The following is a 23,904-nucleotide window of genomic DNA, read 5'->3' on the forward strand; positions in this document are numbered from 1 at the left end:
GACCCAATCAGCAAAAATGGATGGACTCAAGTTCCATTTCTTGTTTATCTACTTAGTAGCTGAATGACCCTAGATACATCATTTAGCTTCTCTGAGCCTCAGGTTTGTCGTGAATAAAATTGAAATAATAATAGTTTTATCACAAGATTGTTTAATGATATAAATGTTACAAAATAGCTAATAAATTATTATACTAGATTTATCATGTAACTGAGGTGTCTCAGCTGAAAAAGGAACAGGAAAAAACTTGAATATTGAAAAGTAATACAGATTTGCTAGGTTTACAGTAATAGAATATATAGTAAATTTAGATCAAAAAACACTGTAGTTCTTATGCAAATTCACAATTTTTTTTTTGGTTCCTTTAAGTTAGTGACTCAATTAACCAAATTCCTCATAAAACTCTTTGGATTTCTTAAGCAATCCTTTGTTTTTAGCTTTCTGTTCCTATTGTGACAAGTGTCAATTTAGTTTTTCAATCAGAGAAAAATACTTTATTTGTGTTTTCCAATGACAAAATAAGTCATTTTGAAAACAACTATTTATAAGAAATAATTAAAATAATTCTAAATTCTAATATGTCAACTCTGAATTTATTAGACAGTTCTAAAGGTTTTACAATATACTTGAAACATGAAATTATATTGATTTCAAAGTCTATTTAAACAAATGGTTACATATTGAGAAACTTCATATTTCCCCTTTTTGTAAGAAAAGTACATTTTCTAAACATTACTACTTTACCTAATTTTCTTTAACCAAGAAACAAAAAAGTGTTTAAATTTAATTAAAATTAGTGACAATCAGTAGTAAAAAGAATAAACAATTAATAAAAACTAGAGATAAAATGAATCCTATTAAGTGTAATTGCTAAAGTAAATTCAAAAATTGAAAATAATAGTAAAGATTATTAAAATTTTAATTGCTTCATGCCATATTTAAGAACAATTGCTGATATTTCAAATAAATGGTATCATTCTATTGCATTGTATTAATAATATTATGGCTATAGTATAAATAAAAAGGAAAGAATCTTTAATTTGTCCAAAGTTTTTAACTAAAATGATTTTTTCTGGTAGAATAAATAGGTGTGATAGATATTTAAAGGTGTAATTAAAGTATGAATTGCTACAAGTAAAATGCCTTATAGAAGAGTGAAAGGAAAGTAGAATAATGACAGGAATAGCTAAATAATAATGTCAATATTAGGAATCATTTATTGAAAATTCTATTCATGAAAATAACTTCATTTAAAGGTGTGTTTTAATTTTTTTTAATTATTAATCATTGCAAATTTGTTATGTGTTTTGTTAAAGTAAAATCCACTTATTTGCATATTTACCTTTTAACCAAAGCAATTAAAAAACAAAATTCCTTGGGCAGGGAGGAGCTGAGGGTGGAATTCTCAGTAAAGTTGACCTTTACTGAGGGGGAAAGAAACTGCAGGACAATAATATTGTACACTTTTATCTGCTGCTCTATTAAGAATAAAAGAATCTAAAGTTGGAAAATAATTTTGGCTGAGAATTTTATTAAATATAGGGAGAAAATGAGTTAAGCACTTACTAAAAGTCAAATACTACTTAAAAGACTCTTAACTTATTCTTTTCTCATTTAATATAAGCAGTCACCAATAATAATCACAAAGATATTAATTCCATTCAAGACATGGTAAAATAGAAGTTGAGTGAAATAACAATGTTACCAGATTGACTTCTTTAGAACTGGGATTCAACATGCTTAATTAATTCAACAGTCCATGCTTTCTCTATTAGACCTTTCCATTTTACTTCTTTCAAATTTTTTTATAAGGAAAATAAATTATTTTCAAAAGCTAGCTACAGCTAATGGTGTATATTAATTTTAAGGGGAAACAGTGGAGTAATACAATACAGCATATCTTTGCTTTACTTCCTGGGGCAAAACAGGAACGACATTTAAGGTAACCTTTCTCTCATGACTTTGTTCTCTCCTGACTTTGAACATGAACTGGTGCATGTATCTTAAATAACTCATAACAGAAGAGGTCCCAGGGCATTGTGCTTTGGTTATAGGTAGCTAAATATGCTGTCACACAGTTAATGAGGAACTAAAGCCTCTATTCTCTTCACCACACTTTCAGAGTGAGACAAATTTGCTGGCTAACTCACACTTCTACCTTTTCTGAGTTTTCAAAATACTTAGACCTTAAATGTCTACCCTTCCCTTTCTTTACCTTTCCTACAGCCATCTGTTTATATGATAACTTTCACACCGATGTTAAAACTCTGAAAATAAGTAGGAATTGGGGGTTTCGTTGTTGTTATTATCTCTTAGAAAATCTAGAATTGTTTGGAACAAATCAGAAAACTCACACATTGATGATAGCCAAATTAATTGAAATTGTATTCTTTGACTTTTAATCACTAATACTCACAACAATATATAACACCATCTATTTTGTTCAGATGATATATTAGAAAATAACAATGCATAACTAATGCTGGGCCTGTTATTCAAGGCTTTGTTGATATAATCTTGTTAATGCTAATAAAAATGTTTCATTACTATGAAGAGAGCTTCTCAGTTTAGGAAAAACAGACCTTTGTCACTGAGTTTACAAAATTTAATTTGAACTGTTTCACATGAGCTCATAACCAGTATCAGTTTTTAACATTTAGGTACACAACAGAAGAATCGGTAAAAATAAAACTAAAAATTTTATTGAAAATATTTTCAGCAAATTATTAACCTTGGAAAATAGTTGATTTTTAAAAAATTATTTCCTTAATTTTAATGCATTTATTACTTTAAGACACATGAAATGAAAAGAATGAGCATCAAAAACTTTAATTGCTTATAAAAGCTTTGCCTAAAATTTCAAATAATGGCAAAGCATTTCTTTCCTGTCTTCATATGATTTAGATTTAAATAAAAGTAATATAAAACACACTTTTAAAATTAGAAGAAGAGTTTTAGTTCAGTTTCTTCCACTCAGTGTCAATCCATTCTTAGTTAAATATTTTTGTTCATTTCATTCATCAATTTAATACACTTTAGACAGATTTTTTTATGAAAGTAAAAAGTGTAATAAAGGTATAAAATTTATAAATCAAGTATTTGATTAATTCTATAAGATTTAAGTATTATGCCTTAGGAAACTAAGCAGACTTATAGTCATTTGTGATATTAAGTTGTATATATCAATGTTGTACAGAGTGCTTATACTTGTGTTTTAGTTTTAGGTTATCTGAAAGATCAAGGATTTGATTTAGAAAGAAAGTAAATGAACAATATTCATGTTTAGCTTAGGGCTATCATCCTTCTCTTTATTTTTTCCTAACTGCTTTCCAAACAAATGGATATTGGTCCTTCACCTCTACATAGGAACATGTTTTACTCAATTACGATGATAAAACAATTGGAAGAAACTAGTGCCCTTTGAAATTTTGATATTTTATAATAGAGTTTGAGACTTACGGGCAAGTTTGCTTTCAATTTTCCCTTAGTGTTGACAATACTGTCCCTGAGTAATTGAATAATAAGAAAAGAATGGATTATTCACCCTGTGAAATTAAATCATCAGTGAATATTTGTACTTGTGCATTGTATTTTATCAACGCATTTGGAAAGACATTAGCAATGCAAAACAGTCAGTACCTAGTTCCGTCCTTGAGAACAAAAGATATTCATCTTTCTCAACAATAGCAAATGAAACAAATAAAAGAATGACTGATTAAACAGAGACTAAGAATTCTTTAGAAAGTTAGTCCTATAGAGTACCACTAGGAAGAAGTGAGAGAAATAGGCTTTCTCCTCTGAATGTGTTCACAATTCAAAGGTCAAGCCCCAAAGTTCAATGAATGATTATTTTTTATCTGATCACGACATGAGTCTTTTTAAATTTCCACTTCATTACAAGATCATTTCTATATTGAAAATCACTTTCAAGACATTGGCCTCAGAACAATATAACTACTTCTTCCAAAAATAAGTGAAGGAGACTAGAAGATGCTACCAATTTAAAGATTACCTTCTGAACAGAATCAGATATTTTACTTTAAAAGATATTTGGCCTTTAGTCAATAGGGTACCAAAAAGGAGATCATAGAGATAACTTTTTAGAAAACCCATTTCTAGAGCTTAAAATGGCCAAAAAAAAAGAAAGTTGAGTTTTGTATAATTCAAAAACATCACAGAAAAAAAACATCTTATTATATTGAATGTCAGACTCAGGTAGGTAGGAAGATCTCTGAAGCAATTTTTCACAATAGTTATTAACATTTTATTGTATTGTAGGATTTCCAGGATGGCAAAAAAAGAACTTCCAAAAATCCACTCCTCCATAAAAGCAATGAGAACAATGGCATGCTTCTAAAAATCATTCTATTGAGCACTCTTGAAATAAACTAAAAGCCTTTGTGTTTATTCAAGAAAATTTCTAAGTCTCTTAAGAGCAGTGACTTTTGTGGCAATTTAACTTACTCTATTCAATCTTATTCTCCTCAATTTTGTTGTAGCCTTGAAATACAGTATCAATATAACCACATGTATGAAGACCAGCAAAACAGCAGCCACTGGAGGGTGCAGAATGGGTAGGGAGTGTGACAAATGCTCCATTCCCCGAGAACTGTCACTGTTAAACCTGTCTGGTAGCTCCCTGAAATGGTCTATCCCTAGGGCATTTATTTGTCTTTATTTGACCTAAACTTTTTTGCTCAGTATAAATAACCTTTTCCTTGGAGAACTTGTCAAAAGAAAAAAATAATGTGACAATTGTTTAACATCATAGCTGCCTGAGGCAGTGCTACCAACCATGGCAATCAAAAATCTGGCCAAAAAAACTTAGAGTAATGTGTAATGAGTAATGAGATGAAAAATGAAGGGCTTCCAAATGCTTTGAGCATGCCCAGGAAAGTTCTAATAAACCCCTATTTCATCACCTCTTGCCAATATTGAAGCTCCAAATAAGCAGGAAGGTGAGTCTAAGCCAAAGCTGTGAACTAACAGATAATTAAACGTATGGCTCAACTAAATACAGAGCTCCTCAGTAAAAGGTGGGAGGAAAATAGAGGCTTCAATGACTACACATGACAAAGAACACTGACTTTACAAATTCTTCCAAGAAAGTCACAAAGTACAGAAATAGCAGTGGAAAACAAAACAAAACAAAAAACAAAAAGCACAGTAGAAATGAACACTGGCTTGGGGTCAGGGAAATAGCTGTTTTTAGTACAAGACTTACCACATTTTATTACTGAAAATGTCTAGTTTTCAACAAAGCATTATGATACCAAAGAAACAAGAATGTATGGTGTTTCAATAAGAAAACAAGTAATAATTAAAAGTCAATAAAAATGTTCCTGAGGAAGCCCAGGCATTGGACTTCTATTAAGTCTCTATTAAGACACAAACTTCAAAAAAGCTATTTATAAATATATTCAAAAACTAAAAGACACCTTTTCAAAAGTATTAAAGAAAAGCATAAAAGAGATGTTTCACTAAAAAAAGTGTCAATAAAAAGAAATACATTTTTTAAAAAGAATCATAAACAAATAAAAAATTTTTTAAAAAAGTTTCTGGATAGAAAATTTTAGCTGGCAGAAAAAGAATAAGAAAATTGTAATATAGGTGAATTGCAATGATACAGTCTGAGGAATAGAAAGAAAAAAAAATAAGGAAAAATAAAAAGCCCCAGAGACTTGTGAGACAACATTAAGGATATTAACATATGTATAAGAGTCAGAAGAGAGAAGGATCAAAAAATAATATTTGAAGAACTAGTAGAAAAAAGCATTCCAAATCTGAAAAAGAAAAACCTCATTGCAAAGTTCAAAAAACTGAAAATAAGATAAACTCATAGAGATTCACAAGTAGACACATAATAGTCAAACTGTCAAAAGTCGAGAGACAGAATTTTTAAAACAAAAGATAAATGATTCATTTTATTTAATGGATTTCCACAAAGATTAACAAGTGACTTCTAATTTAAAAAACTGTTGATACAAGAAGCCAGAGGAATGACATATCCAAAGTCACAAAGAAAAAGAATGTCAACCAAGATTTCTATGTACATCAAAATAAATCTTTAAAAATGAAAATATCCCCAGAAAATCAGTGACTAAGATAACAAGAAGAATTGCATCACAGGAAATAATGAAAGGACTCCTCCAGGCTAAAAAAAGAAAATGACACTATACAACAAATCAAAGACACACACACACACACACACACACACACACACATGCTTTTCCATCTAAAGCAGCTAGAGAGAGAAGAACACACAAGACCTAAAGTTAGTAGAAGGAAAGAAATGGTAAAGATCAGAGCAGAAATCAATGAAATAGAAACAAAGAAAACCATAGAAAAGATCAATGAAACAAAAAGCTGGTTCTTTGAAAAGATCAACAAAATTGATAAACCCTTAGCCAAACTTATCAAGCAAAAAAGAGAAAGGACTCAAATCAATTAAAAGGATTGTACATTATGATCAAGTGGGATTTATCCCAGGGATGCAAGGGTTCTTCAATAACCGCAAATCCATCAGTGTGATACACCACATCAACAAACTGAAGAATAAAAACCATATGATCCTCTCAATAGACATGGAAAAAGCCTTTGACAAAATCCAACACCCATTTCAGATAAAAACCCTTCAGAAAGTGAGCATAGCAGGAACCTACCTCAACATAATAAAGGCCATATATGACAAACCCACAGCAAATATCATTCTCAATGCTGAAAAGCTGAAAGAATTCCCACTGAGAAGGAACAAGACAAGGATGTCCACTCTCGCCACCACTACTGAACATATTTTTGGAAGTTCTAGCCATGGCAATCAGAGAATAAAAAGAAATAAAAAGAATCCAAATTGGAAAGGAAGAAGTAAAACTATCCCTATTTGCAGATGACATGATACTATACCTAGAGAATCCTCAAGTTTTTCTACCAGAAAACTATTAGAGCTCATCAATGAATTTGGCGAAGTCGCAGGATACAAAATTAATACACAGAAATTGACAGCATTTCTATATGCTACCAATGAAAGATCAGAAAGAGAATTTAGGGAAGCAATCCCATTTACCATCACATCCAAAAGAATAAAATACCTAGGAGTAAACCTACCTAAAGAGACAAAAGACCTATACTCTGAAAACTATTTGACACTGATGAAAGAAATCAAAGATGACACAAATAGATGGAAGGACATACCAGGCTCTTGGATTGGAAGAGTCAATATTAGCAAAATGACTATACTACCCAAGGCAATCTACAGATTCAATGCAATCCCTATCAAATCACCAAGGACATTTTTCGCAGAACTCGAACAAAATATTTTAAAGTTTGTTTGGAAGCACAAAAGACCCAGAAGAGCCAAAGACATCCTGAAAAAGAAAAACGGAACTGGAGGAATCAGGCTCCCTGACTTCAAACAGCACTACAAAGCTACAGTCATCAAACAGTATGGTACTGGCACAAAGATAGAAATATAGATCAGTGGAACAGCATAGAGAGCCCAGAATTAAACCCCCACACTTACAGCCAACTCATCTATGATGAAGAGGCAAGAATATACAATGGAGAAAGGACACCCTGTTCAATAAGTGGTGCTGGGAAAAATGGACAGCCACATGGAAAAGAGTGAAATGAGAACACTCCCTAACACCATACACAAATATAAACTCCAAATAAAGACCTAGATATAAGGCCAGACACTATAAAACTCTTCAAGGAAAACACAGGCCAAACACTCTCTGACATAAACCACAGCAACATCTTCTCAGATCCACCTCTTAGAGTAATGACAGTAAAAACAAAAATAAACAAATGGGACTTAATTAAACTTAAAAGTTTTTTCACAGCAAAGGAAACCCTAAACAAAATGAAAAGACAAACCACATAATGGGAGAAAAATATTTGCAAATGAATCGACTGACAAGGTATTAATCTCCAAAATTTATAAACACCTCCTACCACTCAATACCAAAAAAAACAAACAACCCCATCCAAAAATGGGCAGAAGATCTAAACAGACAATTCTCTGAAGAAGACATACAGATGGACAAAAACCACATGAAAAGATCTTCAACATCCCTCATTATTAGAGAAATGCAAATCAAAACCACTCTGAGGTATCACCTTACACCAGCCAGAATGGCCATCATCAAAAAGTCTACAAACAATAAGTGCTGGAGAGGGTATGGAGAAAAAGGAACCCTACTACACTGTTGGTGGGATTGTAAATATGTGCAACCACTGTAGAAAACAATATGGAGTTTCCTCAGAAAACTAAAAATTGAACTACCATTTGATTCAGCAATCCAACTCCTGGGCATCTATCCAGAGAAAACCACGACTTGAAAAGTCACATGTAGTCCAATGTTCACTGAAGCACTATTCACAATGTCCAAGATATGGAAACAACCTAAATGTCCATTGACAGAGGAGTGGCTGAAGAAGAGGTGGTGCATATACATAATGGAATATTATTCAGCCATTAAAAGGAATGAAAATAACAGCATTTTTAGCAACATGGATGGACCTAGAAATTATCATGCTAAGTGAAGTCAGTCAGACAATGACACCAACATCAAATGCATTCACTGACATGTGGAATCTGAAAAAAGGACAGAATGAACTTCTTTGCAGAACAGATACTGACTCACAGACTTTGAAAAACTTATGGTTTCCAAAGGAGACAGTTTTAGGGTGGAGGGATATGTTTGGGGTGTGGGAGGGAAATGCTATAAAATTGGGTTGTGATGATCATTGTCTAACTATAAATGTAATAAATTCATTGAGCAATAAAAAAATAAAAAATAAAACCCAAACAAAATAAAAACAACCACAAAAAAGAATGTATCTTTTTTCCCCTTTCTTCCCTTACCTGATTGGAAAAAAAAAAAAAACCTGCATAAAGCAGTAATTATAGAACTGTGCTGATGTGCTTGTAATATGTAAAGCTATAATTTAGATCATTTTGATAGTATGAAAGAAGGAAAGAGGAATGGAGAGCAACTGGAGTAAACTTATTGTATTATGTTGAAATTAAGTTGGTATTAATCCAAACCATACTGTTTACATTAAAGTATTAACTGTAATCGCCCAGAAAATCACTAATTATGATTTTAAAATAGTTTAGTAAAGTAAGAAAATTTAAATAGTATGCTAGAAAGTATTCATTTAGCCAAAAACAACAATAATGCAAAAAAAAAAAAGATACAGACACAAACCCTGTGTTTTCAATAATGACATTAATGTAAATGGATTTAAACACTCTAATCAAAAGGTAAACTTTGAAATAATGGACTTTTAAAAATGCCCAACCAACTATGCTTCTTATAGGAGACACACTTGAGACTGAAGATACAAATAGGTTTCAAAGTGCAGTAGCCCAAAGAGAACTGGCATACTAATGTCAGATAAAACAGGCTTCAGAACAAACACTGTAACTAGAAACATAAAAAGATACTTTAATAAAAGTGTCAGCTTATCAGGAATATATTAAAATTATAAACATATACACAAATTACAACAGAGTATCAAAAATACATGGAGCAAAAACTTACCAAATTGAAATGAGAAAGCGGCAACTCAAAAACAATAGTTGAAAATTTTAATTTTCACTTTCAATAGTGATTTTTTTTAATTAGGCTGAAGATAAATAAGGAAATAAAAGACTTGAAACATACTAAGCCAAGTTGACCTAACAGGCACCTACAGAACACAAGAGTAGAATGAATAGTCTTGTCCTGTACTAATGGAATATTCTCTAAGATAGACAATATTCTAGGTCAAGAAACAAGACTGAATAAATAAAAAAGGGTAAAACCAATACAAAATACATTTTCAGACAACAATGGAATTAAATTAGAATTCAGCGACAGAGGAAATGTAAGATTCTTATAAATGTCTGCACATCAAATAACACATTTATAAATAGTGAATCAAAGCAAAATTAGAAGGCACTTTAGAAAGAACTTTGAGATAAAGACAAAAATTTACGGGATGCAGCAAAGTGCTTAGAAGAAAACTTATAGGGAGTTCCAATAGCAGCTCAGCAGTAACAAACCCCACTAGTATCCATGAGGATGAGGGTTAAATACCTGGCTTTGCTTGGTGGGTTCAGGATCTGGCATTTCTGTGGGCTGCAGTGTAGGTCACAAACATGGCTCAGATCCTGCATTGCTGTGGCTGTGGTGTAGGCCAGTAGCTGCAGGTCCAATTTTACTCCTACCCTAGGAACTTCCATATGTTACAGGTACAGCCCTAAAAAGCAACCAAATAAATAAATAAATAAATAAGAAAACCTATGGTTATAAATGCTTATTTTAAAAAAAGAAAATACACATAATAAATAATCCAACTTTGTACTAAAAAAATTATCTAAGTAAAGGAGAACAAACTGAACTGAAATTAAGCCGAAGGAAGTACAAATTTAAGTGGAAATAAAGTCGACATAGTAAAACAATAGAGAAAATCAACAAAACCGTAAGTTGGTTCTTTCAAAGGCTTCATAAAATTGATTAACCTTTAGCTATCGGGTGGGGGGGGGAAGAGGAGACTCATATTACCAAAAAGCAGAAATGAAAGAGAAAACCAGTATTTTATAGAAGAAAAATAATTATAATGGAAGACTATGAACAAATGTACATCAACAAATTAATCTACATAAAATGGACAAATTTCTAGAAAGACATACACTACTAAGACTAGCTTAAAAGAAATAGGAAATCTAAATATACTGATAACAAAGAGAATGAATTAGTGATTTAAATACCTTCTATGTACTCAAAAAGGCCCAGTGTTAGATGTTTTCACTAACTCTATGAAATATATAAATAAAAATAAATACCAATCCTTTACAAAGCCTTTCATAAAAATGAGTAGATAACTGTTCCCAACTCACTCCATAAAACCGTTGTTATTCTGATATCAAAACCAAGGAAATCATATGAAGAGATTATTACGGAAAATACCCCTTAAGAATTTAAATGCAGATATCCTTGATAAAATATAAGCAAGACAAATATGGCAACGTATAAAAAGTATTTTACACCTCGACCTGGTGTAATTTATCTTAGGAATGTAAGATGAATTTAACATCTGAAAATCAGTGAACATGATATGTAACAAGATGGAATCAATGACAAAAAAAAGACATACGATGATCTCAGTAGATTCACAAAAAATATTTGAAAAAAATTAACATCCTTTTGTCATAAAAAACACTCAATAAAATAGGAATAAAATTGCACTCCTTCAACCTAATAAGGATATTTATGAAAAATCCACAGCTAATAACATTCTCAATGGTGGAAGACTGAAGGCTTCCCACCAAAGAGGAGGAACAAGACACATACATCTGCTCTAAATACTTCTACTTAACATTGTTGGAGAGACAGTTTCCCAGGCCATTTGATAAGGGAAAAAAATCCAGAGCAGAAAAGAAGAAGAAAATCTGTATTTGCAGATGAAGTAATCTTGTATATACAAAATTGTAAGAGATCCACTAAATATACTAGAATGATTAATAAAGTATTTCATATGAGTTTTAAGATAACAGGCCTGTACACAAAAATCAATAGTATTTTTGTAATCAATAAAAATTACAAATAAAACTAAGAAAATTCTTTTTACCAAAGTCATCTTATAATGATTTTGAAGACTTGCCGTTATTAGCATGGAAAAATTACTTAAAGTGATCTACAGATTCGAAGATTTTGTATCAAAATCTTTGCTGTCTTCGTGCAGAAATTGACAAGCTGAGTCTAAATTTCATATAAAAAGGAAGAGACCCAAAAAGACAAAATAGTCTTGAGAAAGAACAAAGTTGGAGGATGATACTTCTCTATTATAAATATTACTATAAAGCCACACTAATCAAGACAATCATATTTACATAATCATAGAAATACACATAAAGATCAGCGAAACACAGTTGAGAATCTAGAAATAAATACCACATTACATTCAATTGATTTTGACAAAAGCATCAAGAAAATGCAATGGTCTCTGACATAAACCACAGAAATATCTTCTCAGATCCACCTCCTAGAGTAATGAAAATAAAAACAAAAATTAAAAAATGGGACTTAAACTTAAAAATTTATGCACAGCAAAGGAAACCCTAAACAAAATGAAAAGACAAACCACATAATGGGAGAAAAATATTTTCAAATGAAGCGACTGACAAGGGATTAATCTCCAAAATTTATACATACCTCCTGCAGCTCAATACCAAAAAAAAAAGAACCCCATCAAAAAATGGGCAGAAGATCTAAACAGACAATTCTCTGAAGAAGACATATGGATGCCAAAAAACACATGAAAAGATGATCACCATCACTCATCATTAGAGAGATGCAAATCAAAACTACTCTGAAGTACCACCTTACACCAGCCAGAATGGCCATCATCAAAAAGTCTACAAACAATGAACGCTGGAGAGGATGTAGAGAAAGGGAACCCTATTACACTGTTGGTGGGAATGTAAATTGGTACAACCACTGTGGAAAACAGTATGGAAATTACTCAGAAAACTAAAATTAGAATCATCATTTCATCAAGCAATCCCACTCCAGCACATCTACCCAGAGAAAACCGTGACTCAAAAAGATTGCAGCAGTATATACCAAAGCTAAGACATGGTAAAAACCTAAATGTCTGTCGACAGGGGAATGGATAAAGAAGATGTAGTACACATACATGACTACGTACTCAGCCATTCCAAGGAAAGAAATAATGGCATTTGCAGCAACATGGATGGACCTGGAAATTATCATGCTAAGTGATGTTAGACCAGTGAGACACCAAAATCATATAGATTCCACTTACATGTGGAGTCTAAAAGAAGGACACAATGAACTTCCCTGAAGAACAGATACTAACTCACAGACTTTGAAAAACTTAAGGTTTCCAAAAGAGACAGGTGGGGAGGTGAGGGGGGTGGGCTGGGGGTTTGGGATGGAAATGCTATAAAACTGGGTTGTGATGATGTTGCACAACAATAAATATAATAAAATTCACTGAGTTAAAACAAAACAAAAAGAAAATACAATGCTTAATTATACCTTTTTTCATCATTTCTGCTTAGACATCTTGATATCCATATTTAGAACAATTGGTTCTTATGCCACATCACAGAGAAAAAGCAATTCAAAATGGTAATAAATTTAAGTATAACAAATTATATTTAATTAAATTATAATTTAATATACTTAATTAAATTACAAGTAACTTAGAAATAAGCATAGGAGTAATTTTTGCGGCACTTATGACTCAAAAATAAAAATAACCCAGTTAAAAAAATTGGCATTTTTCTTTCCATACTTAGCAGAACAATTAAACTTCTTCAAAACAGTGATTTCCCTAGAGTTTAAAATATACAGTTTTAACTCACCTAAGTCCATCTTGAAATAACACTACAGTGTTTCACATGTAGTAGCTTATAACAAAGTATGCTCAATTTTCCCTTGTTTTATTGATGTTATAATCATCAAATATATTATTACTCCTAGTACATCAAACAGTAATTTTAATCAATTAAGAACTTAAGAAAATTAAAACTATATTTTACATTTATTAATTCCTTTCCCAGTTCCCTTTGTTTCTTAATGTAGATCCAATTTTCCAACTCTGTAATTTTTCTTCCATTTGAAGAACTCGTTTTAACATTCTTTGAAGGACAGATCAGCTTCCTAGAGAATTCCTGTGGTTTTTGTTTGTGGCAGTCTTTATTTCTCCTTCACTTTTAAAGGATAATTGTATTTGATATAGAATTCTAGTTTTCATTCTATTCCCTTCTTTCTTGCATGCTTTCTGTTAAGAAGTTGATTCTAATTCTTACCTTGTTACCCTATTGGTAAGACTTTCCCCATCTGGCTTTTATCAAGATATTTTCCTGTCTTTCATTTACTGCAGTTTAAATATTTTATCCCTAGGTATAAATTTATCAGTGTTTAAACCGATTGTTGTTTTCTGAGCTTTGCAGATCGATAGTTTGGTGTCTGTCATGAAGTTTTGAAAATTCTTGGCATTTATAAATGTCAGATACTCCAATTTTTCTCCTTCTGGTATTCCCAATATGAACATTACACCTTTTATTTTATTTATTTATTTATTTATTTATTTATTTATTTATTTATTTGTCTTTTTGCCATTTCTTGGGCCGCTCCCGTGGCTTATGGAGTTTCCCAGGCTAGGGGTCTAATCGGAGCTGTAGCTGCCAGCCTATGCCAGAGCCACAGCAACGCGGGATCCGAGCCGCGTCTGCAACCTACACCACAGCTCACAGCAACGCCGGATCGTTAACCCACTAAGCAAGGGCAGGGATCGAACCCGCAACCTCACGGTTCCTAGTCGGATTCGTTAACCACTGCGCCACGATGGGAACTCCTGAACATTACACCTTTTAGAAATCTCCAACTGTTTTTTGTTTTTGGATGTTTCATTCTGATATTTTCACATCTTTTTTCCCAATATGGGAAGTTTATATTGACTGCTCTTCAAGTTCACCAATTCTTTCCTTGGCCATGTCCCATCTAATGATAAAACCATCAAGGACATTCTCCTTTTCTGCTAGTTTACGTTGATATTTACTATGCTTTTTTTTTCTTTTTTTCTTTTTTTTTTTTTGGTCTTTTTAGGGACGGACCTGTGGCATATGGAGGTTCCCAGGCTAGGGGTCGAATTGGAGCTGTAGCTGCTGGCCTACACCACAGCCACATATGCTTTTGATTGTTTTTAAGTTTTTCTCTCTGTTTGTATCAACCCTCTGTTTTTGAATTTTTTCTGCTTTTACATTGAGCCCTCCACATATTAATTACAATTATTTTTAATTCCCTGCCTGATAATTCCAAAGCATGGGTCATACCATTCTGGTTCTTCAACTTGCTTTTTCTTTACTGGCTAGATTACTTTTTGTTTTCTGTTTCTTCTTTTCTTTTTTGTTTGTTTTTGTCTTTAGTATGTCATAATTTTTTGTTGAAAACTGGACATGATATATTGGGTAACAGAATACATTGGGTAAAAGAAACTGAAGTAAGAGATCTTAATGTGTGGTTTTATGTTTTGTATGTTATGTATTTTTTTATTTACTTTTACTATTTCATAAATATTGAAGAGAAACTAGTCAATTTATGAGGAAAATTTGAGAAAATTTTTCCATAAAGCAAACTTATAAATCCATCCCTTTGGCTCCTCTTCTATCCTCTTTCACTATGTTGAAAAGAGATCAAGTTCTTCTAAATTTTTGGTTAGGTGGATAGTTTCTAGGCTGACTAGGTTATTCGGGTTAAGTGGCTCCTGCACAAGGCTTTCTGGCCATTGGGTCTATGACTTGTTCAACTTTGAAAATGATCTCAGCCAGTTCATGCTTCAAATGTGTGTTTCACAAGACAAGTAAAGCTTTGAGAAGCATGACATCCTAATGGTTCACTGCTGAGGAGCATCACGGAAAAGTAGTTTTTTTTAACTTATTAAAATACTTTAACTATTAAATAGGGATCCAGAACAAGTCTAGTCAGTCTCGCTTTAGCAGGTTTTGCATTGCTGTTCTCATCACCTTCCTTATGACCCAATAGGCATGGAGAGATGCACGAGCTACTGACATTCTGTGGCTTTGGTCACCTGGAGGGCAGAGGGCTCCCATGCTATGGCATTTCAGGCCCAGGAATTCATCTGCTTCTGTGGCAGCATGCAGCTGGGGATCCCCTCCAGACTCCACAGCCCGCAGATCCCTGTGGTTAGGACCTGGGCTGTATTTAATGCAGCTATAGGTGTCATAGATTTCAAATTCCCTTGTTTTTATTTCCCTTGTGTATCTGGTGCTTCTCTAGGAACTTCTCTCAGAGGTATCTTACAGCCATTTCAACTGTAATCCACTGAATCATATGGGGATAAGTTGTGGGGCAGAGGAAGCCCCACATATGATAATATCGTGATTGCATCTCATTCTTTCAATGGGTCTATTTCTCTGTGTTGTGATTTTTACAAGAGTTTCTTTTTTGGGGTGATTTTTATTTTTTCCATTATAGTTGGTTTACAGTGTTCTGTCAATTTTCTACTGTACAGCAAAGTGAGCCAGTCACACACACACACACACACACACACACACACACACATTCTTTTTCTCACATTCTCCCCTTAGGTGAGGCAGGAAATGTAGAATGGGGAAAATGCTCTTGCCAGGATGGGATAGTTTCTGGTTAAGTGTTTTCCCTGGAGAGAAGGCTTTTGTTATAGATATGTCTCTGGCTATATTTTGGAACTATTTCTCTTCCCCTCCCTTAAACCACTAGATCTTTCACAGATCTTTATCATGGGTGCATAGAGAGAAAGTTCATGAAAGTATGCCACCTTCCCTAGACTACAGCCCCCCAATTGTTTACAATTCTCAAACTAGTCCATACTCAGCTTCAGAAATTGGTTAATATTAACATTGAAGTGGCCCCATCAGTTTTTGGCTTCAGTAGTTTCTCCCGGCAGGCGTATATTAGAACCAACTCTCTGTTACATGCTTGTCCCCAGATTTCAAGGTAGCAATTTGCCTTGCAACATAAGTTCTCCAACAGGTTCAGAAGAATCATTGATTTTAGTTTGTATAACCATTTCTCATTATCATGATGGGAGTAATGACTTCTAAACCCTTTAGATATTAGAGATGAACTTGGAAATCCATTAATCTACATTTATCAGTTCTAGTTAATAGTGCCTAATAGGGTCTCATGCCATGCCATGGTGCCCGGCACATAGTAATATGCTTCATGTTCAACAGTAATAATGTTTTTTAAAAAATTCACCAGCAGTTATTCACCAAATCTTATTAAAATAATGTAACTTTTAAAATATAGGATTATTTTTCAAAATTTTTTAAAAATCCAGATGGTATAGAAAAATTATATTTTTACTTAAATATACATTTTAACTTATATACATATATGTTTTTTATTTAGAAATTGTGTCTTTATTTAAAAATCTATTTGGTTTTTTGATGAAAAAATGTTGTGTTCACATTGTGACTTGGAACTATAAAACTGAATAAAGTACAAAAACATCTTACTCAATTCTCTCAATCTTTAATTCACTCATTTTAGAGATTGAAAAGTGAGCCCCAAAGAAGTAGAATAAGTATCACAGATTGCGCAATCTACCAATTTACAAATCCGTGCTCTTTCATTATATCACCCTGACTTCTGACACCTCCAAATAATTTGCTAGTTGTAGACAGATAAATGGAGGCTATGGATTGCTGCAATTTTCAGTCAAGGCAGACTCAACCAATAATGTTACCAACAATATCCCCCACAGACATATTTATTACAACTATTCCCTGTTTTGTTCTGCATCAGCAGCTCCATCTGGCAGTAAAGGATTGACCAGGTGTTCTGGGGAAAAGTTGGCACACAAATGCTTTGAATATTGTGATAGTAGCAGGAGGGAGAGATTTAGAAAATGAAAGGAAATTAGATTATCCTTGGTATATATGAGCTTACAAGACATTTTTAGGTGGTAACAATTATGGAACATCTTTGCTTTATCTGTAGATGAATTTTGGCTTGGTCTAAGAAATTTGAATGATGTATAAACAGTTGAGAAAAAATATGGTGTCAGACCTATTAGTGTAGTGAATAAATAAAAGTGTAAGTAAGCATTTTTGAAAATCTGGAGTCAAATGAGAAAAGAAAATAATGTATGGCATACCTCATCAAAATGTGTATTATTCTACAGAGAAAAAAAATAAAACATCTCTCTTGATTAGTCTTGATTAGTTTGTCCCCAGCCCAAGTTTTTAAATAAGATGCTTAGAACACGGTTTACAAATGACCTTTGCCTTACTAAATTGGATTCTGTGGCTTGAATTAATCTTTTCCCCAAAGTGAACAATTTCCTGTGTGTTTTAGCTTACCAAAGACAATGAAAGTATTAAGATAGCAGATCTCATTCTAATACGTGGAACTCTGATTGAATAACAAGAGTAATAAATGTGCACAGAGCTTCAAACATCCCCTAAGAACATTTCCCCAAGCAAAGAGATGTTTGTGTGGTGCATTGATACACACTAATGAGAAAGCTCCACCATCCAACATCCTTGACTTATTATGCCAGGATTACTGTCATGGCAAAGTACTTTATCAATCTTAAATGTGCTATGTTATAAAATATATAACCATGAATTTTTATGGCCTCCTAACTCAAAAAAAACTATTAATTTTCTATAATTAATTTTATTTAACATTTTATATTTAACATTTTACCATCACCTTTTATATTTCATTACCTTTTATATTTCATTTAACCTATTTCAGCTTAAGGCACTATTTAGTGATTTTGGAAACACAGAAAAACTGAAACAGGAGTTCCCATTGTGGTTCAGCAGTTAACAAACCCAACTAGTAGTATCCATGAGGACATGTGTTCAATCCCTGGTCTTGTTCAGTGGGTTAAGGATCCAGTGTTGCCATGAGCTGTGGTGTGCCTGTGACGTAGGCTGGCAGCTATAACTCCAACTGGACCCCTAGCCTGGGAACCTCCATATGACATGAGAGTGGCTCTAAAAAGACAAAAAAAAAAAAAAAAGAGAGAGAGAAAGAAACAAAGTCAAAATTATTGATCCCAATATTTAGAAATAACTTTTAAATGTGTAGCTCTTTTTCATATATGAACATATATATGTGTCCCATCAAATTTTTCTAAATATGAATTTTATCATAATGTCTTTTGTCTTTTTAGGGCCACACCCATGGCATATGGAGGTTCCCAGGCTAGAGGTCTAATAGGAGCTATAGCTGCCGGCCTAGACCACAGCCACAGCAACATGGGATCTGCGACCTACACCACAGTGCACAGCAACACCGGATCCTTAACCCACGGAGTGCGGCCAGGGACCAAATCCACAAACTCACAGTTCCTAGTCGGATTCATTTCTGCTGTGCCACGACAGGAACTCCTATATATGAATCTAATGACTCTCTAGAATGAAAGTTGTCAAGGACTTACGACACCTACATTTCTTCAACATCTCTATTGACCTATACATTTTGGTATCTATAATATTTTATTTTGTCAGTAATTAAGACTGTATTAGCTAGTCATTTTCTTTCCAGGATTTATTTTGGTTGTCTAATTAAGTGAATTTAATAGTCGTTACTAACAAATCATTTAAATCATCCTTGAGTTCTTCATGTTATTTTTTAGATTGTTGGATTTAATTATCAAGGACATTTTTCCAGCAACACTCAGTTTACACTTCCTGAATCTTTTATATTACTGAGTGTCAGCTTTAATTCTTTTATGATTATTGAGATAGATCTCATATGCTTGGATCACACTTTCATTCGGGACCTGCAATCATTGCTTTATTTACCTCCTAGTGAAGTGTTTCTGTGGGAAAATCTTAAGGCCAGCTTGATTTTGCTTATATTAATGACTTTTTCTTACTACTTAGGATCTGAAAAATTACCTTTGAAATTCAGTGGTATTGGTGTAAAGAGCATAAATCTCAATATTGATTTTTTGGAATCACCTTTTCTTGATATATAATATATCCTGAAAGGTTAAATTAAGAGATTTTCCCTGTTGTATCTCTGTGAACATTATTTGTATGAATTACTTCAGAGGTACCAATTATTTTATGTTAGCATCATCTTTGTCTTTCATATAAATAATTTTATTTGTATTGATTTAATAACTTTGACACTCCTTCCATGTTCAGTATGATTTCTGACACCTTCTTCCCAAAATAACAGTTTAAGTTTCAACTGTATACATTCTATTTCTTTCTGTTTCTAATTTATTTAATAGATTTGGCATTAGTCTGCATTTCAGTATATTGACTTTTACCTCTACATATCTTACCTTTTAGCCATCTCTTTTGTGCTCTCATTTTATTGAAATAATTTTATTATTGATTTCTTCAATAGTTCAATGCTTCTAAAGAAGTTTTTATTTAATCTGTTTCTTGCTGCTTGTTTTATTATTGTTACTGCTATTTCACGTGATACATTCAGTTATATTTTGTGACACTATTTTTGTTTGCATAATTATGGCTAGCCTGTCAAAACAATGTAGACTTGTGGTTTAAACAAGAGAAATTTATTTACTTACAGTTCTGGAAGTAAGAAATCTAAGATCAAGGAGGTGGTTGTATTAGTTTCTCCTATAAAAAAATGAATAAACAGAAATTTTAATTAAGTAGAGTCAGGAGACCAGAAAGGGGAGCTCTCACACACTGTGATAGCAGAGCCCAATGGGAAGAATGACTCCTCTTCTTCCTTAATATGAAGTCAGCCAGTGAAAAGCCGTGGACTCTTTGTTTACTCTGGCCCTCCCAAATTCTTTCTCTTCTCTATGAAAGTGTTCTCTGTCCCTTGCCATGTGGGGATTTGCAATGCCTCACCAGGGTTGTAGATCTCTACTCTTCCTACTCATCCTGAATAAACCAATCTTTGCTTGAAAAATATCTGGTAGCCTATTTATTTTAGTTCAACATTTTGGTGACAATTACAGGGGCCAAAAAAGACCCCCTGAGTTCCCAGGGCTGGTGAAAAAATGCATGTGGGACCTGAAATTGAGTCCATTTTCATTCACTGTCATTGCCACTCCCTGCTTTCTTGCCTACCCTGGTATTTGAATATGTATCCTTCTCCTAAATTCAGGTGCATTCCTTATTTACATTTGAAGCTCCTCAAGTTTTATTTGGGAATTATTTTAAGGTTTTATCTTTCTGGTTAAGGTCTTGTTCTGTATATAATTACTCATTTGACACATTGGTTTGATTTTGAGATAAAACCACTTCACTTAATGCTGGCTGAAGATGCCTTTCACCTTCAGTTCACTCCTTTGGAAGGAGCTATTCTCTGGAAACTGTCTGGAAAAGGTTTTCACCTGGATTTCCCAGGAGCAAGCTGTTTCCTTAGAATTGGCTAATATTCAGGCTTGCAAGCTGTATGAAATGAGTTGTTTATGAAATAAGCTATTGGACTTGTGTGAAAATTGTTCTTTACTCTAGAGAAAAAACTATGAAAAATGGGTCACAGTTATCTAAGAATTTTGAGAACACCCACCCTACAGGGACTGTGAATGATTTTATTTATTTATTTATTTATTTATTTATTTATTTATTTATTTATTTATATTTTTGTCTTTTTAGGGCCACATCCACAGCCTATGTAAGTTCCCAGGCTAGGGGTCAAATTGAAGCCGAATCTGCTGGCTTATGCCACAGCCACAGCTACACCAACACCAGATCTGGGCCGCATCTGCAAACTATGACACAGCTCATGCCATTACTGGATCCTTAACTCATCCTCATGGATATCCTCGTGGATACTAGTTAGGTTCATTACCACTGAGCCACAATGGGAACTCCTGATTTTATGTTTAAAAACCATATTCCTTCCTTACATGCATTTGTAAAGCTAAATAGACGTACCCAACTAAAGGCAATTCAGAATGTCTATGGCCATTATCAAGAACTTTTGAAATCCCCAAATTTAATTTCCTTAAAACTGAATTGGACTACAATAGCTCAAAAGTTTCCAAAACAGTTAAATGATTCTTTCACTAGATGTTTTGAGGTTTCCCAACATTATTAGAAGATTAAATTGCCTCTCCACTGAAAAAAACTTTAAGATTCACTGAGGTACATAAGCGTTTGAGGTAAAATGGATCCCAAAGCTTCAGGATCTTCTTCTTTGGCTTCTTTGCCTTAGACTCCACCTCCAGTGCCATCTTCTGCCTTCCATTCTACCCTGCCTATTACTCCTCTATACCCTCAATCTGCTATCAACAGAAGGGAAAAAAAAAGAAGAAGCACAACCTAAAAGGTGAGAATTACGTTTTATTTGGCAGACAAAACTGAGGACTTAAGCCTAGTAGACGGCTTCTCAGATAGTTTTAAGAAACTGTTCCAAAATGGTAAGGGAGGACCCAGGATATCTAAGAGTTTTTGAAACAAAGACCAGGTAGTCAGAACATCAAAAGAATAGCCAATTAAATAAAAACAGATATTTAGTGCTCTTCTGGGTAGGAAAAGATGCCAAAATCAGGGCATATTGAAATCATTCCTTTGATATGTCCTTCAGCTATCTGGGGCCTATACCCTGTGCTTTCTCATCCTGAGTTTCTTCAGGGTGCACGTGGGTGTTTGGGTGTGGCTGCAGGTGGGAGTGGCCACAGTGGTTGCTGGCTCGCTGGAGGGCATTGTGTCTCTCTTCTGAGTTCCCTCAGGGCTCACCATCAGGTGACTTTAATGTGATGGCATGATGGATGCAGCATCCTTTTTTTACTGATGTGGCAGGCAACATTTTTTTCATCAATAACTTCCATAATGATTATCTCCAACCTTCCACTTTTACCTGAAATTCTTTCCAATCCTTCTCCTCTGAACTTGTCAGAACCTGTCCCTTTAAAATAAAGCCTTCTAAGAATCCAGAGGCTAATTTTTTTATATTCACTGCACTGAAGCTGAACCAGGATGACTCAGTAAAATTTTCCCAAGGTAATCAAAGTTCCTCACAGATTTATTGAGGAATTTAATGTAGTCATTCAAACTCATCAGTCTAGTTTCTCTGAGTTATATCACCTAGTTCACATACTTGTCTACGAATACTATGTTCCATAACTGGTTGAAAACCTCTATTTGGGACAACCTGAAAAGTCTTTACAGTTACAACAGGAGGCCAGCTTGCTAACTTACAATATGATCAGGCTTGGCCAATCACTAGGCAACTTCTTCCAGCAATCTCAACAGCTTTTCCAAAGGCTTCTGATTGGAGCAAAATTCAGGCTTGCACACAAAAATCCGATAAACCTGTTCAAGATTATCATAATCAACTAAAGATTATTTTTAAAGAAAATTCTGGTCTTCCTCAAGATGTTGATTCCACCTGGATAACTTTTAACAATATGTTTACTAATGGGCAGTGCTAACACTTGTCCCTTCTAGCAATAATGATAATAATGATGATAATGATAATAATAATATTTTTAAAAGGACAGATGAAAAACTATGACCACTCTATATTTAGTTAATTTGTCAAATCAGCTCTCTCACACTCTAGATGAACCACCTCAAAAGAAGACTGTCAAAATTCTTAATTTTCAACTCCAGATAAAGAAATCTTCTATAGAAAACCAAAATCCACCCAGTTTCTGCTATTATTGCACTCAGGGCATTGTAAAATAGATAGTTATAAATTTAAGCATTTTAAATGTCTTCAGCCTTCTGTCCAGCCTTTCTCAATTTTCAAAGACCAAAGATGCGGCTCCAAGGAACTATAGGGGCTATTCTCAGTTCTCCCTCTTGATGGACTAGGAGAAACATTTCTATAGATGGAGATAAACCCCTTCTAGTCCTAAGTGACACCAGAGGGAGCCTCATTCTAGTGCTCAACTCCACTACTCTAAAACGTCTCCTGCCTCAGAGTACTGAAAGAGTGCAGGTGGTGAGGGTCTCTAATGAACTTTCTCTGAACCTATTCCCATTTGTTTAGACCCTCTGAAGGGTATACACTCTTTTTGCCTTAGTTCCTCTTCTCTTATCCAATTATTAATCTGAGATTTCTTACAGAATACCATGCCTAAATTTCTTTCTCCCAAAAGTGGGATATAATTCTAGAAATTGACCATAGTTATCAAAATAACCCACCAGGTGAATTAAAAGACCCTTTTGACATCTTTTATTTATTCTGTCTCTGACAGTGCTAGAGCTGATTCTGGAAACACCAGTCATTTGTCGCTATTAAATCTGTGACAACTGTTCTTATGGGCATAATCTCCAACTAATGTTGACAAATTTCACCTAGCATCACTCATCAAGATTCAAATAGAGCTCTCAAAACCAGTTGCAATAATTAATCAATATCCTAAGAGAAGTCCTTTAAGTTATAAAGCCCATAAAAGAAGATTACAATTCTCAAAGCC

At 33.6% G+C, this 23,904-nt stretch overlaps 1 pseudogene; it reads right to left on the bottom strand.

Annotated features, from left to right (window-relative positions):
- LOC100520807 lies at nt 15,199-15,592 on the bottom strand (annotated as a pseudogene).

The sequence above is a fragment of the Sus scrofa genome, chromosome 13 (genome assembly GCF_000003025.6).
Source record: "Sus scrofa isolate TJ Tabasco breed Duroc chromosome 13, Sscrofa11.1, whole genome shotgun sequence".
Lineage (NCBI taxonomy): Eukaryota > Metazoa > Chordata > Mammalia > Artiodactyla > Suidae > Sus > Sus scrofa.